Here is a 12115-nt window from a genome sequence, read left to right on the forward strand (position 1 = left end):
AAGAAAGAAAGAAAGAAAGAAAGAAAGAAAGAAAGAAAGAAAGAAAGGAAGAAAGAAAGATTGATTTCACTTGGACCGTATTTTGATAATAAACTATGCCCCCCCCCCCCCGGGATTTCATTTACTGAAAAACCAAGCTGCTAATTTTGTACCAGAGTATAATTCTCTGCATTGGTTTGCAAGCCAGCCGCAGTGATCTGGAGACGCTTTAGATGAGATGGACTTCCTTCAAATCAAGAGCGAGGGAGGGAAGAAGGGAGGCCTGTTCAGTCTTTGGAGGACAGAAGGAGAAAGACGCAGTGATGCCCTCCACCCCCTTCTCCCCTGCACCCCGTCTACTCCACACCTCCCCGTCTTTGCCTGCCTCCTCTCTCAGGCTCTGAGGGAGGCAGGTCAGGCTGTGACACAGTAACCCCCGGAGCTCTGACTTAGCTCTGTTTCAGAGGCTTCTCTTAGTTTGGAGAGTAAGCTAATGGTGGGTTTGGCTATAGAATATCACCTAACGAAACAAAAGGAGTAATGTAGGGGTCCTTCCCACAGAGTCAACACCCTTCTCCTTCCGGCATCCTGGCTGGAGAAATGGGTGGGCCCTGTCACAAGGGCAGTTACCTCTAATCCCATTCAGAGCACCTACTTCTGAAACTCACAACAAAATTTTAACCAAGCACAACTGAATACTAATCTAGCTTCCCTGTGATCTCATACAGAAACCCAAAGCAGTATACTCAAGATAACTCTCCACACACAGGCTGAGGCTTGGTGCTCCTTTTCTCATCACCAAATTGATGAGGTCACAAGAAAGTATTTATGCCTTGTGCAAAATCTAACAGAGCTCTGCTGTCAGAGTGCTCGCCTAGTGTGCACGAAACCCTGATGCAATCCCAGCATCACCTAAGCCGAGCATGGCGGCAAAATCGGAACAACGAAGTGCATTTCCCTTCCTACTTTCAAACTTAGCAGAAGTGGAGAAAAACAGCCAAAGAGTCACTGAAAGGCTGTAAGATCATCACAAATTAATAAGAGGTTGTGTATGTGTGTGTGTGTGTGTGAGAGAGAGAGAGAGAGAGAGAGAGAGAGAGAGAGAGAGAGGGTCTCATGTAATGTAGGCTGGCCCTAAACTAACTATAAAGAGGCTGGCCTTGAACCTTCTATCCTGTCTCCTCTGTCCCTAATGCTAGGATTATAGGCATGTGCCACCAAGTCCTGTTACTAAGTCTCGGTGCTCTAGCCACATCTTCTGTCTGATCTTCCTCTAGTGATACTGATTGTGAAAAGGCCACTGTTCTATCAGTCTTTGGAGGAATAAAGGGAATTGTGTTTTGATTTTTAAAAACTAACAGGAAAGGAAAAGGAAGGACGCATTTTTGATATTTAGGAAGGTTCTGGCGACCACGCTCAGTGTGGACTTCTACGCATTGCCTTTGCAAGATGGCAACTCACACTTGCTAAAAGACAAGTTCTTTGGGCTTGGAGGCACGGCTCAGTAGCTAAGAGCGCTTAAGGCTCTCGGAGGGACCCAAGTTTTAACGCCAGTACTCATGTCAAGCAGCTTACAACCACTTGTAACCCCAGTTCCAGGGGAGCTGATGTCCTCATCCGGGTACCTGCACACACAAGCACATGGATATGGACGCACGTGTAGACACACAAGTAAGTATAACAGTAACATTTTTAATTTAAAGAATAACTAAACGCTTGAATGAGAAGCCACCCGTCTTTACAAGCGTAGCTCTGCTCCACTTCTGTTCTTAAAAGGGTACTATGCAAACAACCGCAGCTCGAGGGGGGAAAGGAGCAGAAAAAGACGGATCATCTTTAAAACTAAGCTTGTCAGTTTTAGAAACAAACCTAACAAGTTCCAGTAGCCATACATAACCGTCCAATCGAGGGGTGCCAAACATGTAAACAGATCTAAGTGCTGTTTTAGTAAACCATTTGTTCTCAGACTGTGAGGCGAGATCACTGAGCTGCGAGTGGGCGGGGGTTGGGTAGGGGAGGTAGGAGGATGGGAGAGGTGAGGGGGTGAAAGTGATGGGGTGAGGAAAGTGGGGGATAGGGGTAAGGGGGTGAGGGGCTGAGCCTGCAGTGAGTGCCTACAGTGTCTGACCTGTAAATTCTTATACAATCTGTGGCCTCAGTTTCCTCCCTGTAAAATGGAACCAGGGGTGGTACCTGCTTCGCAGACTTGGTTGAACATGGAAAGGGTTAATGCATGTGAAGGGATCACAAAATGTCTGGCGTCCAGGAAGGAGTTTCTAAGGGTTGACACTGGCTCACACCAGGGCTGCTTTGAGATTCTGGTAGGGGTGAGAGTATGAGACTGAATGGAGGGAACAGATCTGGAAAGCTTTTAAGTGGTTCCTAAAAAACCTCCTGTCTCCTGGAATCCACATAGTTTACATTGAGGCAGGAGTTGACATTTTTCCCCAACTAGAAACAAAATATATTTGTCACCATATAGGCAAATTTGGTTTTGTTTAAAGGTGAATTCTTCTCCGCCGCCCCCCCCCCCCCCGCCCAAGGTCCCATTCATTCTCCTATTCTATCTACTGGTGTAAACTAAGTTTCTATCAGAATAACTGGAGTTACCCACAGAAGCACTGAGGAGAGCTACCTCTGCTTGACTCTTAGCTGCCCTAAGTTGTTCCTAAGAAAAACAATTTCCCAATGGCAATGCTCCTTAAAGGATCCATCTCTCTCTCTCTCTCTCTCTCTCTCTCTCTCACACACACACACACACACACACACACACACACACACACACACAGAGTAAATCGAGGGCTCAGGACTGTTGGTTACATCAGCTCTGTTTCCTGGGTTCACTTTCAGTAATGGAGAGGAATCTCTCTGCCAGGTAGAACGAGAGTGGTGTACGGCACTACAGCTGGGTGAGGGGGACATGCACCCTGACCTAGAAAGGAAACGCACTTGCGAGTCCAATGGCCACAAAGTGGCTTCCCCACTGAGACTACGTGATGCTGTGGTAGTGGGCCAGGCTCTTCCCTTGCCCACTGCTGCTTGTCCTGAGTGGCCTGAAATGTGCTTCTTAAGTCAAGCGAATGTGAACACACTATCACTTTGAGAGCTGAAAACTCAAGTTTCTGCATCGCCCCATGCCATAGCTGTATTTCTAAGAAATATTTATGAAACAACATAAAACAGATAATTTATCAAATACAGATGATACAAAGTTGAGACCAGAAAATAAACGCAACAAGCTGGGCGGACGGCTTAGTTGGTAAAATGCTTACTCCATAAATATGGGGAGCTCAGGTTGGTGCCCAGCACCCAAGTAGAACATTTTGAGCTGTGATGCCACCTCTGACCCCAACCCTGGAAAGGCAGAGACAGGAAGGTCTCTAGGGCTTTCAAGCCAGCGAGTCTAGCTGAGTCAGCAAGCTCCAGAGCCAGTGACACAGCCTATCTTAAAACAGTGGGGCAAAATAGAAGAAGGCTTCAGGTATCAACCCCTGGCCTCCAGAGATGTACACACTCGTGTGTGGCCACACACACATACACTCACACACAGAAAGGAAACACAAATTCCACAAGTAATGTTAAGGTCGTCCAAGTAAAGGCCTGCCGCTTGCAGACAGTATTGGTCAGGTCTTGGCCGAGGAAAGCCATACCTCTAATTCTTTCTCCAGGGGAGAAATCAGGAAATAGTTTGTTATTTCCAATGCCAGGACCTAGCCCAATGCTGGGCACACTGCCTAGGATATAAAGAACATTTAGTAAATATTGATTGAATGGACTGTCACAATGCCACCCATTCCCGTAGCTCGGATGACTTCAGCCTCCGCAGGCTCATTGCAAGCGCCTGTTCTGTTTCCTTCCTCTCCCCTCGCTGCATCTGGATGACCTTCCTAGCTGGCCCTCATCATCTGCCCACTCTCCCAGTGACCCCATGAAGGCTGCGGCACAGCCTGCCATGTCAGGTGATGGACAGCGATGCGCACAAAAGGACCTTCTTGCAGGGCCCAACAATTCCCTTTTCCTCAGCATAGGCCTATTTCCAGGATCCCTTATACTGCCCAGAAACACGCTTCTCAACAGCCTTGAGGACGCAGCCAAGTATCTCCTTCCCAAGGGGACACTCGGCTCCTTTACATACTCCTGTTCACGCAGGTTCCTCTCTCAGGGGACACCCTTCTTTTCTCATTTGATTGTGTGGACTTTTTCTGTTAATGTGTTTAATACTTTTAGTCCTCTCTCCCACATTTTTTATCAGTGTTTATGGTTTATTTTTTTTTACTTTTCTTCCTTCATGTGTGTCAGCACGATGTGTGCATATATGTGTGTTCATGTGTCTGAATATGGGTGCATGCTTGGTGGCAGGTATGTGTAGAGTTCATAGGCCAACAGCCAGTATTAATCCTTACCTTCCAACTCATTTTGAGGGGGACAGGGTTTCCTTTCTTGCTGCTGTCGGAGGGACAGTGCCCAGCTTATGCAGGCCCCGGTTACTTGAACTCAGTCCCTCGTGCTTGCTGGGCAAGTTCTTTGTCCAATGTGCTTTTTCCCGGCCCATCTTTTCTCTCGTTCAGGTTTGTCTCTCCTTCCTACCATCTTTTTTGTTTTTCTTTTCCTTTGCAAGTTCTGATCATTTATCTGTTATTCTTAAAAGCTTTTTCCCTTTTTTCTTTCTTTCTTTCTTTCTTTCTTTCTTTCTTTCTTTCTTTCTTTCTTTCGTTTTTCCTCTGGTAGAAGCTCTCAGTGAGGACAGCCCACATCTCCCTACAATCTGTTACTGGCATTTTTATTTGACTTCCTCTAGTCTCTTGGCTAAAAGTTTAGCATCTTGCACAGGCTCCTCCTTGATTTTCTTGGTGTGTTGGTTTTTCAGAGCAATATGTCAGTATGTGTGTTGCGGGACACGTGGAGTGGCAGGACACCTGATCTTGGGTGATTTGGCCCCAGACTTTGGACCTTCTTTGTTTAGGGGCTTTCTGAAAGCATGTTAGTGGACATCATCTTCTTCCAAGACATTGAAAGCCTTCAGATTCTGCTAGCTCTCTTGGTCCCCAACAGCCGAGGAACAGTGAAATTTGTCAGTCCAGGAATACCCTTCTCTCCTTTTAGTACGACAGCCAGGTTGAGAACTCACAGATTGGCCTCCACAATGCATCTCCGAACAGACTTGCACTTCCTGTTTCTGATTCTCCTTGGACTGTAACAAGAATGCCTGTATTCAATAGCAGGCACACTCTGCCATGGGGAAGACATCTTGCTTCACGGGAAAGCCTTGTGTTGCTGTTCCGGCTGCTGATCAGACCACATAACCCTTCTATCTCAGAGCATATGGGTTCCTCAGGGAAAGCATAAAATTTGTGTCCATCATCCACTTACACGAGTTTCTGGCAGCCAGTTGCTGGGAAGGAGATACTCAGCTTCATCTCAACATGTCTGACTGCCTCGGAGGCTTCTTTTGTTTTCTAAAGCAAGGTCTTGGTATGTTGCCAAGGCTAGCCTCAAGTTCGTGGTCTTCCTGTCTCAACATCCCAAATGCAATGTCTGAACCCCTGTGTTTTGATGAATATTCTCTCCCCACCCCTTTTCTACCACACCAGTTAAGACTTTCCCAAGCTCCTGAGTAAGCTCTAGAAATACATTCTATGGTTTCTTACACTGGTTTTACTAGCTGTGGTTCACTTAATATCTATAGAAGAAGCTAGTTGCTTTTACTCTAATCCCTCTGTTTCCTAGTGTAAAAAATAAGCATTTCAGAGTACTTCCACTGTAAGATTGTTACAACATAAAGGAAAATCTGTAGTTAATCTGTAATTAAAGATTCTGATAGTTTTATCTTCCCCCAAATATTTCTGAGAAACTCAGGAAGTGGATTAACTTAATGTGTATTGAACGCTCTGTGCCAGACACTGTGCCAGGGCACACCAACATAAACAAACTGGGGAAGCCCTCCTATGTTGTTTACATTGCAAGATAAGAAAAAGCATAACTGTGTCCGCTAAATTTATGTCAACTTGACACAGGCTAGAGTCAGCAGAGAGAAGGAAGCCTCAGTTACGAAAATGCCTTCATAGGATTGGGCTACAAGCAAGCCTGTATGGCATTTTCTTAATTAGTGATTGATGGGAAGGGTCTAGGCTATTGTAGGTGAGGCCAACCCTGAGCTGTTGGTCCTGGGTTCTATAAGAAAGCAGGCTGAGTAAGTCATGGGGAGCAAGCCAGTGAGCAGCATCCCTCCATCATCTCCGCATCAGCTCCTGCCTTGAGGTTCCTGCCCTGCTTGAGTTCCTGTCCCGACTTCCTTTGACGATGAACTGTAATGTGGAAGCTTAAACCAAACAAACCCTTTCCTCGCCAAGGTTTTCGGTCATGATGTTTCTCACAGCAGTAGTAACCCTAACTAAGGCAAACAGCCTAGTGAGCTGGCTCAGTGGTAAAAGTGCCTGCTGCCAAGCCTGATGATCTGAGTTCCATCCCTGGTTCTCATATGGTAAAAGGAGAGCACAGATAATTAAATTTTTTTTCTCTCTGACTGTCCCTCACGTGCCCTGGCATGCACATGCACACTCATTCACAAACATACATTTTCAATAAACAAACAAACAAATGTAATAAAAATGCAAGAGAAAAATAATAAAAACCAAGGAACCAAAAGGACTGAATGACAGTGAGTGCTGTGGAAAGCTAAGGTAGGAGGTATTAGAGTGAAGCTGACAGGGAGGTCTCTTTGAGAATACCTGTGTGTTTTGGGGCCAGACCTGACCTCTGTTCTAAACTCACTGCTATCATCATCACAATTAGGAGCTTGGCAGGACCCATGACAACAGTTCTGCTGTGAGTTAGAAGCTCAGATCAGCGCATGAGCAGGGAGCCCTGTGTGGCTACCCCAGTCAATGATGGTTTTGAAAAACAGGAAGTAAGAGAGTCTCTGCTTTCAGCATCAATGCTTATGATGAAGTGTTGTTACACAATTAAATGAAGTTGCTAGTGCCTTGCTGCACCAGCAGCGAAGCTTTTCTGCCTTCATAGCTGATCCATGCATCCTCTTCAAAACAGAAAATGGAAAATGTACTTCCTCACTTCATGTTCAGGTACTGACCCTAGAGTACTACAGACTTGCAGAAAACAGTTCATGTTACACAGAGACACGTGGGTCAGGGCTTCATCATGACATGATTGGCCGTGGGCATGGTCACCCAAGGCTACAGACCAGTGTTGCCATTTGCGACTCTTTCCTCCACACACTGACTTCTGCAGGCCCCCTCTATCTGTCAGCCGTCAGTCTATCCTAGAAATCTCATACATTCCTGCCTGTCCATTCCTGGGTAAAACCCTAGTGAAGCAAAGATCTAGGCTCTCCCCCCCCCCCCAGTAAAATTCCTAGTCCTTTGTAAACCAATGCATACCCATTTGATGCCTGAGGACGAGGCATTTGAACTTCTCTACATGACAGGTCTGTTTGTCTGCACTCTGATCAACTAAAATTTGGTATTCCAGAAGAAGGCATTTTACAAAGTTCTTAGCATGAATCTTCTATTTGGTAGATGTTCAAAAGTTAGAAACCATCATAATCATTTAGCTAGCACCTCAATGAGACACTATAAATTTGCTGCTAATAAACAAACAAATAAATATTGGACAGCAGAGTTTGCTCGGTGGTTAAGAGTACTGCCTGCTCTTGCCAAGGACCAGAGTTCCATTCCCAGCACCACATCAGTTGGCTCCCAGCCATCTGCAGCTCCTGTTCTTGGAGGTTGAATGTTCTTTTCTGGGCCTGGCACGTACTTGCACAGATAAATGCACATACACATAAGTTAAAAAAATAAATAAAAATAGGGGGCTGCAGGGATAGCTCAGTGGTTAAGAGCACTGACTGCTCTTATAGAGAACCCTGGTTCAATTCCCAGCGCCCACATGGCAGCTCACACCTGCTCTGACACTTTTGCACAGAACGTATATGCAGTCAAAACAGCAACGAACACAAAATAAAAATAATTTTAAAAATAAAATAAAAATGAATCCTTAGAGACTGGAGAGATGGATCGGCACTTAAGATCACGTTCTGCTCTTCCACGAGACCTGAGTTTGGGTCCCAGCACCAGGATCACATGCTCCACATCTGCCTGTCACTCCAGCTCCGGGGAATCCGATGCCTTCTTCCAGTTTCCTCAGGAATCTTTATTCACGTGCGTAAATCCCTCCCCCCAACACACGTAAGTACAAATAAAACAAATCTTACAAAATAAATTTGTTGTACACATTTTTTCTTAGAAACGGTGTTAAAATCATGTACTAAATAATCAGAAACAAAGTTATTTGACAAAACAATAAAACCCTTTACTTGTTATAGTTGTTTTTATAGTTTTTCACTTATTGTGGCCACTTCCAATGGTCTATTCCAACCATTCCTCTAAAATTGCTCTCTCTGAAGTCATTACTTCCTACTGTCATTCCCTAAGCAGAAGACTGGAGGGCCTGGGAAGGAAAGGTACTCTGAGGTAGATGACAGCCTGGAGCAGAGTATTTAAGAGTAGGTGGGAGGGGGAAAGATGTAAGATCATTGTTTTCTAAGATGAAAGAATGATCCAGAACCAAGGCTGAATCCAAGTACTTACTTTCCCCCAAGAGCCAGGCAGTCCAGTAAGCAGCCAACTCAGCTAGCAGAAGAAAGACTCCAGCCCCAAATGGACTCGAAACAGGTACAGGCTGAAGAATCAAAGTTGTCCCAGAAGAAATTGCAATTCCAGTGGTCTTCAAGGAGTTAATGATGGAGAACCCAAACTCACAAGGCCAACAGTGCATGAGGCTCTATTTTTTCTGGGAATGTCTGGTGAAAGGTGTAAACCCACAGTCATCTCTGTCAAAGATGAGAGATGGGCTCCCAGGGGCACTCCTATACTGGATATGTCAACAAAGTGCCCACACCCAACTTCCTCTTTGAGGTGAAACTGCCCCACCCACAGCCCCTTGCTCTGACCGACTGAGCTAGGTTGTTCTTTACCAGGAATGGCTCCTGATTGGACCAGGTATTAGCCTGTCACCTGAGGCCTGCTTCTCCAAACAAACAGCTCCAGGTGCAAAAGATGAACTTCATCTATCCGATTCCATCTTTCCAGGAAACAGGTCAGGAGACAAGATATAAAGAAGCATTTGTCTATGAAAATGAAGCTGAAAGGATGCCATGAGGTTGAGTAGGGCCTTAGAGGGTGGTAGCAAATCAAATCTGTGAGAAAGCAGAGCAATATGATAAGAACAGGATTTATGAAGCAGCAGCAATTAACTATTAGGTAGAGAAAACAGCACAGCGCCTGTGAGTTAAGAAAGTGGGAAGGGAGAAAAACCAGAGAAAAGGCCTGGTCAGTGGGGCACCTCTGTCCTGAAGACCTTCTTACCTGGCCCCGTAACAGCCACTTTCCTGTCACCTAGATTCACTTGCCTTAATAAACCCTGTGCCCTCATAAGGCCACCCCCAACTATGCTGAGTTCCCATGGGCTGAGCACCGATCATGAACTATATATGGTTCGTGGTAGCTGGGATCCATCAGCGAAGAAATGGGCAGGAAGTGCTCATAGAAGAACACCTTGTTACAAGATCCCCTGGCTGGGCACCATGGCACCTACAATCTCTGCACTCAAGAGCCCAAGGCTACCTAGTGTCTCAGGACAGCTACAGAGTATGACACTGCCTTAAGAAACAAAGGAATGAGAAAACAACAAACAACTCTGGGGGCAAACCCTCCTGCCCTGAGCTCTCCCATGCTCCATTACCGTGTCCTGGTGATCCCACTCGTCATCAGAACAGAATTCAGGTTAATCTGCTCACACGATCATCACAGGGGAATCAGAAACAAACAGTGCTTGGTAGCAGCTTGGCCAAATGGCCACTTTAAGACTTCGCTCTAGCTGGACGCAGTGGCGCACACCTGTCATCCCAGTATTCATTCAAGGAGGCAGAGGCAGGTGGATCTCTGTGGGTTCAAGGCCAGCCTGCTCTACAAAGTGAGTCCTGGACAACCAAGGTTATTCAGAGAAACCCTGTCTTGGAAAAAAAAAAAAAAAAAAAAAAAAAAAAAAAAAAAACCCAAACAAAAAAAAAAACAAACAAAAACTTGCTTTAGTCATTTACTTATTTGGCTGTTGGCATGTCTCTCAGCTGTGAGCAGAAGATAAAACAGCAACCTCATCACAGCAGGTTTTTTTTTTTTTTTTTTTTTCAAGAATTACGCACCATCCTATACCCAAATTTTCTCTCTGAAGGCCAATGCCAGCCAGAATCGGAAACAACTCACAAAACTTCCTTCTGCTTGGTACATACTGTCCCAGGGACCGCCTGCCTGCAGAAATGTTAATAGTACTGGGGGGGAAAGAGAGAGAACACGGTTAGGGAGAAGGCCGCTGTCATGTAGAAAAGCTGTCCGGAAGGAAGGAACAGCAGCGAGCCCTCTGCATCCTGGTCCTACCTGTGTAGATGCGGCGGGCAGAGCCTGACTGAGCCACACTGGAGGGCAGCTCAGAGCTCCAAGAGGCCGCGAGACTAGAAATGCTCTTTTATCGATCTGGAGATGAGTGGCCAGAGCGGGGAGAGGGGCGGTGGAGAGGAGCGGGTCAGCTTTGTGGTGCTGTCATCTCCCGGACAGAAGCGCAGCTCCGCCAGAGGAGGAAATCAGAGATGGAGGAACCGCAGGCGGGGTTCTGGGGCACCAGGGTCAGAAACCGGTGGGCTCTGCGGGAAGCCTGGCGTATCATGCTTCGGGTGCAGACTGTTTTGTGGTGGTGCCTGCGAAGGCACCCTTGGGCGTTGGTGCTGAGCCGAGGCTTCGGGCTTTCCCGGCAGGGGCGAGCACTGCCCTTGCCCTGCTCCCTGCGGCCCCCGCAGAAGCAATGGCTCTGGGCCAGGACCACGTCTAAATGTAGAGCTCTATCATCTGAGGAGAACAATTGAGAAATACTCAAGAGGGTCCTCCGGGGTGGCGCTGCTGCTGCTCGTGCTCCAGCTTCCCGGATAGAGCGTCACCTCCGTGACTCTTGTTGCCGGTTACAGAGCTGACAGCTGACAATCTATCTTTCAGAACAAGGGTTGAGCTTCCCGGCTAGGCCGGCTGAAGTTCATGTCAGCAGCTAGAGCCCCGAGGGCTGCGTTCGCTTTTTGCCACTGTAACAAAGTATCTGAGGCAACTTAACTTAAAGGAGGAAAAGGGTCATTTTTGTCTCATGACTCCAGTCTTTGGTCACCTGTGCTGAGAGAGTTCCTCTTGGTAGAAGCTCCTGGCAGAAGAAAGCCGCCCACCTGTGATGGCCAAGACACCAAGAGGAGAGAAAAGAGGGGCCAGAGTCCCAGTGACTCCTTCAGGTACAAGCCCCAGTAACCACCTCTTTTCCTTCCATCAGGCTGCACAACCTCCATAGCTGATGACTGACCCTTTAACACATAGTTTTTAGAGGACATTTCATACCCAAACTGCAGGAAAGGTTTGATGATGACATCCTGACAGAAAGCCTTCTCTGTTTTCTTTTATATTTGTTCTCATTTTACTTTATTTATCTTGAGGTAGGATCTCACTAGGCCGGCCTGGAACTCACAGAGCTCCCCCACTGCCTCTGCCTCCTAAGCGCTGACACTAAAGATGTATGTGGCCATGCCCTGCTCTGTTCTACTTCCAGTTATGAATAATGGAGGGCTCTGTAGGGCTTCTTCTGGGTCAGGACTGTCCTCTCCACAAGGGGGGCTGGACCAGGCTGCCTCAGTAGCGCAGACTAACCAATCTGGGTTTGGTTGTATGGAGTTGGGCACTCTGGCAAACAGGACGGGGCAGAACTGCCTGGATGGAACTCTCAGCTTCTATTTCTTGCAAGTTTTAATTGCAAGTGTTAACCTCACTGAGAAGCTAGCACACGGCTCTGCTTCTAGGCTCCTCGCCTGTACAGCAGCAATGATAGCACCATACAATGGCACAAGTTTGAATTAGTTAATACAGCCACATTCTGAGGGCAGTGCCCGATTCGCAGCTCTTCTACTGGAGCAGAGGTGAAAGGAGTCTGGAGTTACAGGAACATAGTGTCAACCTCAGCACATCAAGGCCAGTTTCCTTCTCTGTTTCAGGAGGTCATTATCAGGGCAGCTACCCAGGCACGCACTGACACATGC

Source organism: Psammomys obesus, unplaced genomic scaffold (genome assembly GCF_907164565.1).
Source record: "Psammomys obesus unplaced genomic scaffold, mPsaObe1.curated_primary_1811, whole genome shotgun sequence".
NCBI lineage: Eukaryota > Metazoa > Chordata > Mammalia > Rodentia > Muridae > Psammomys > Psammomys obesus.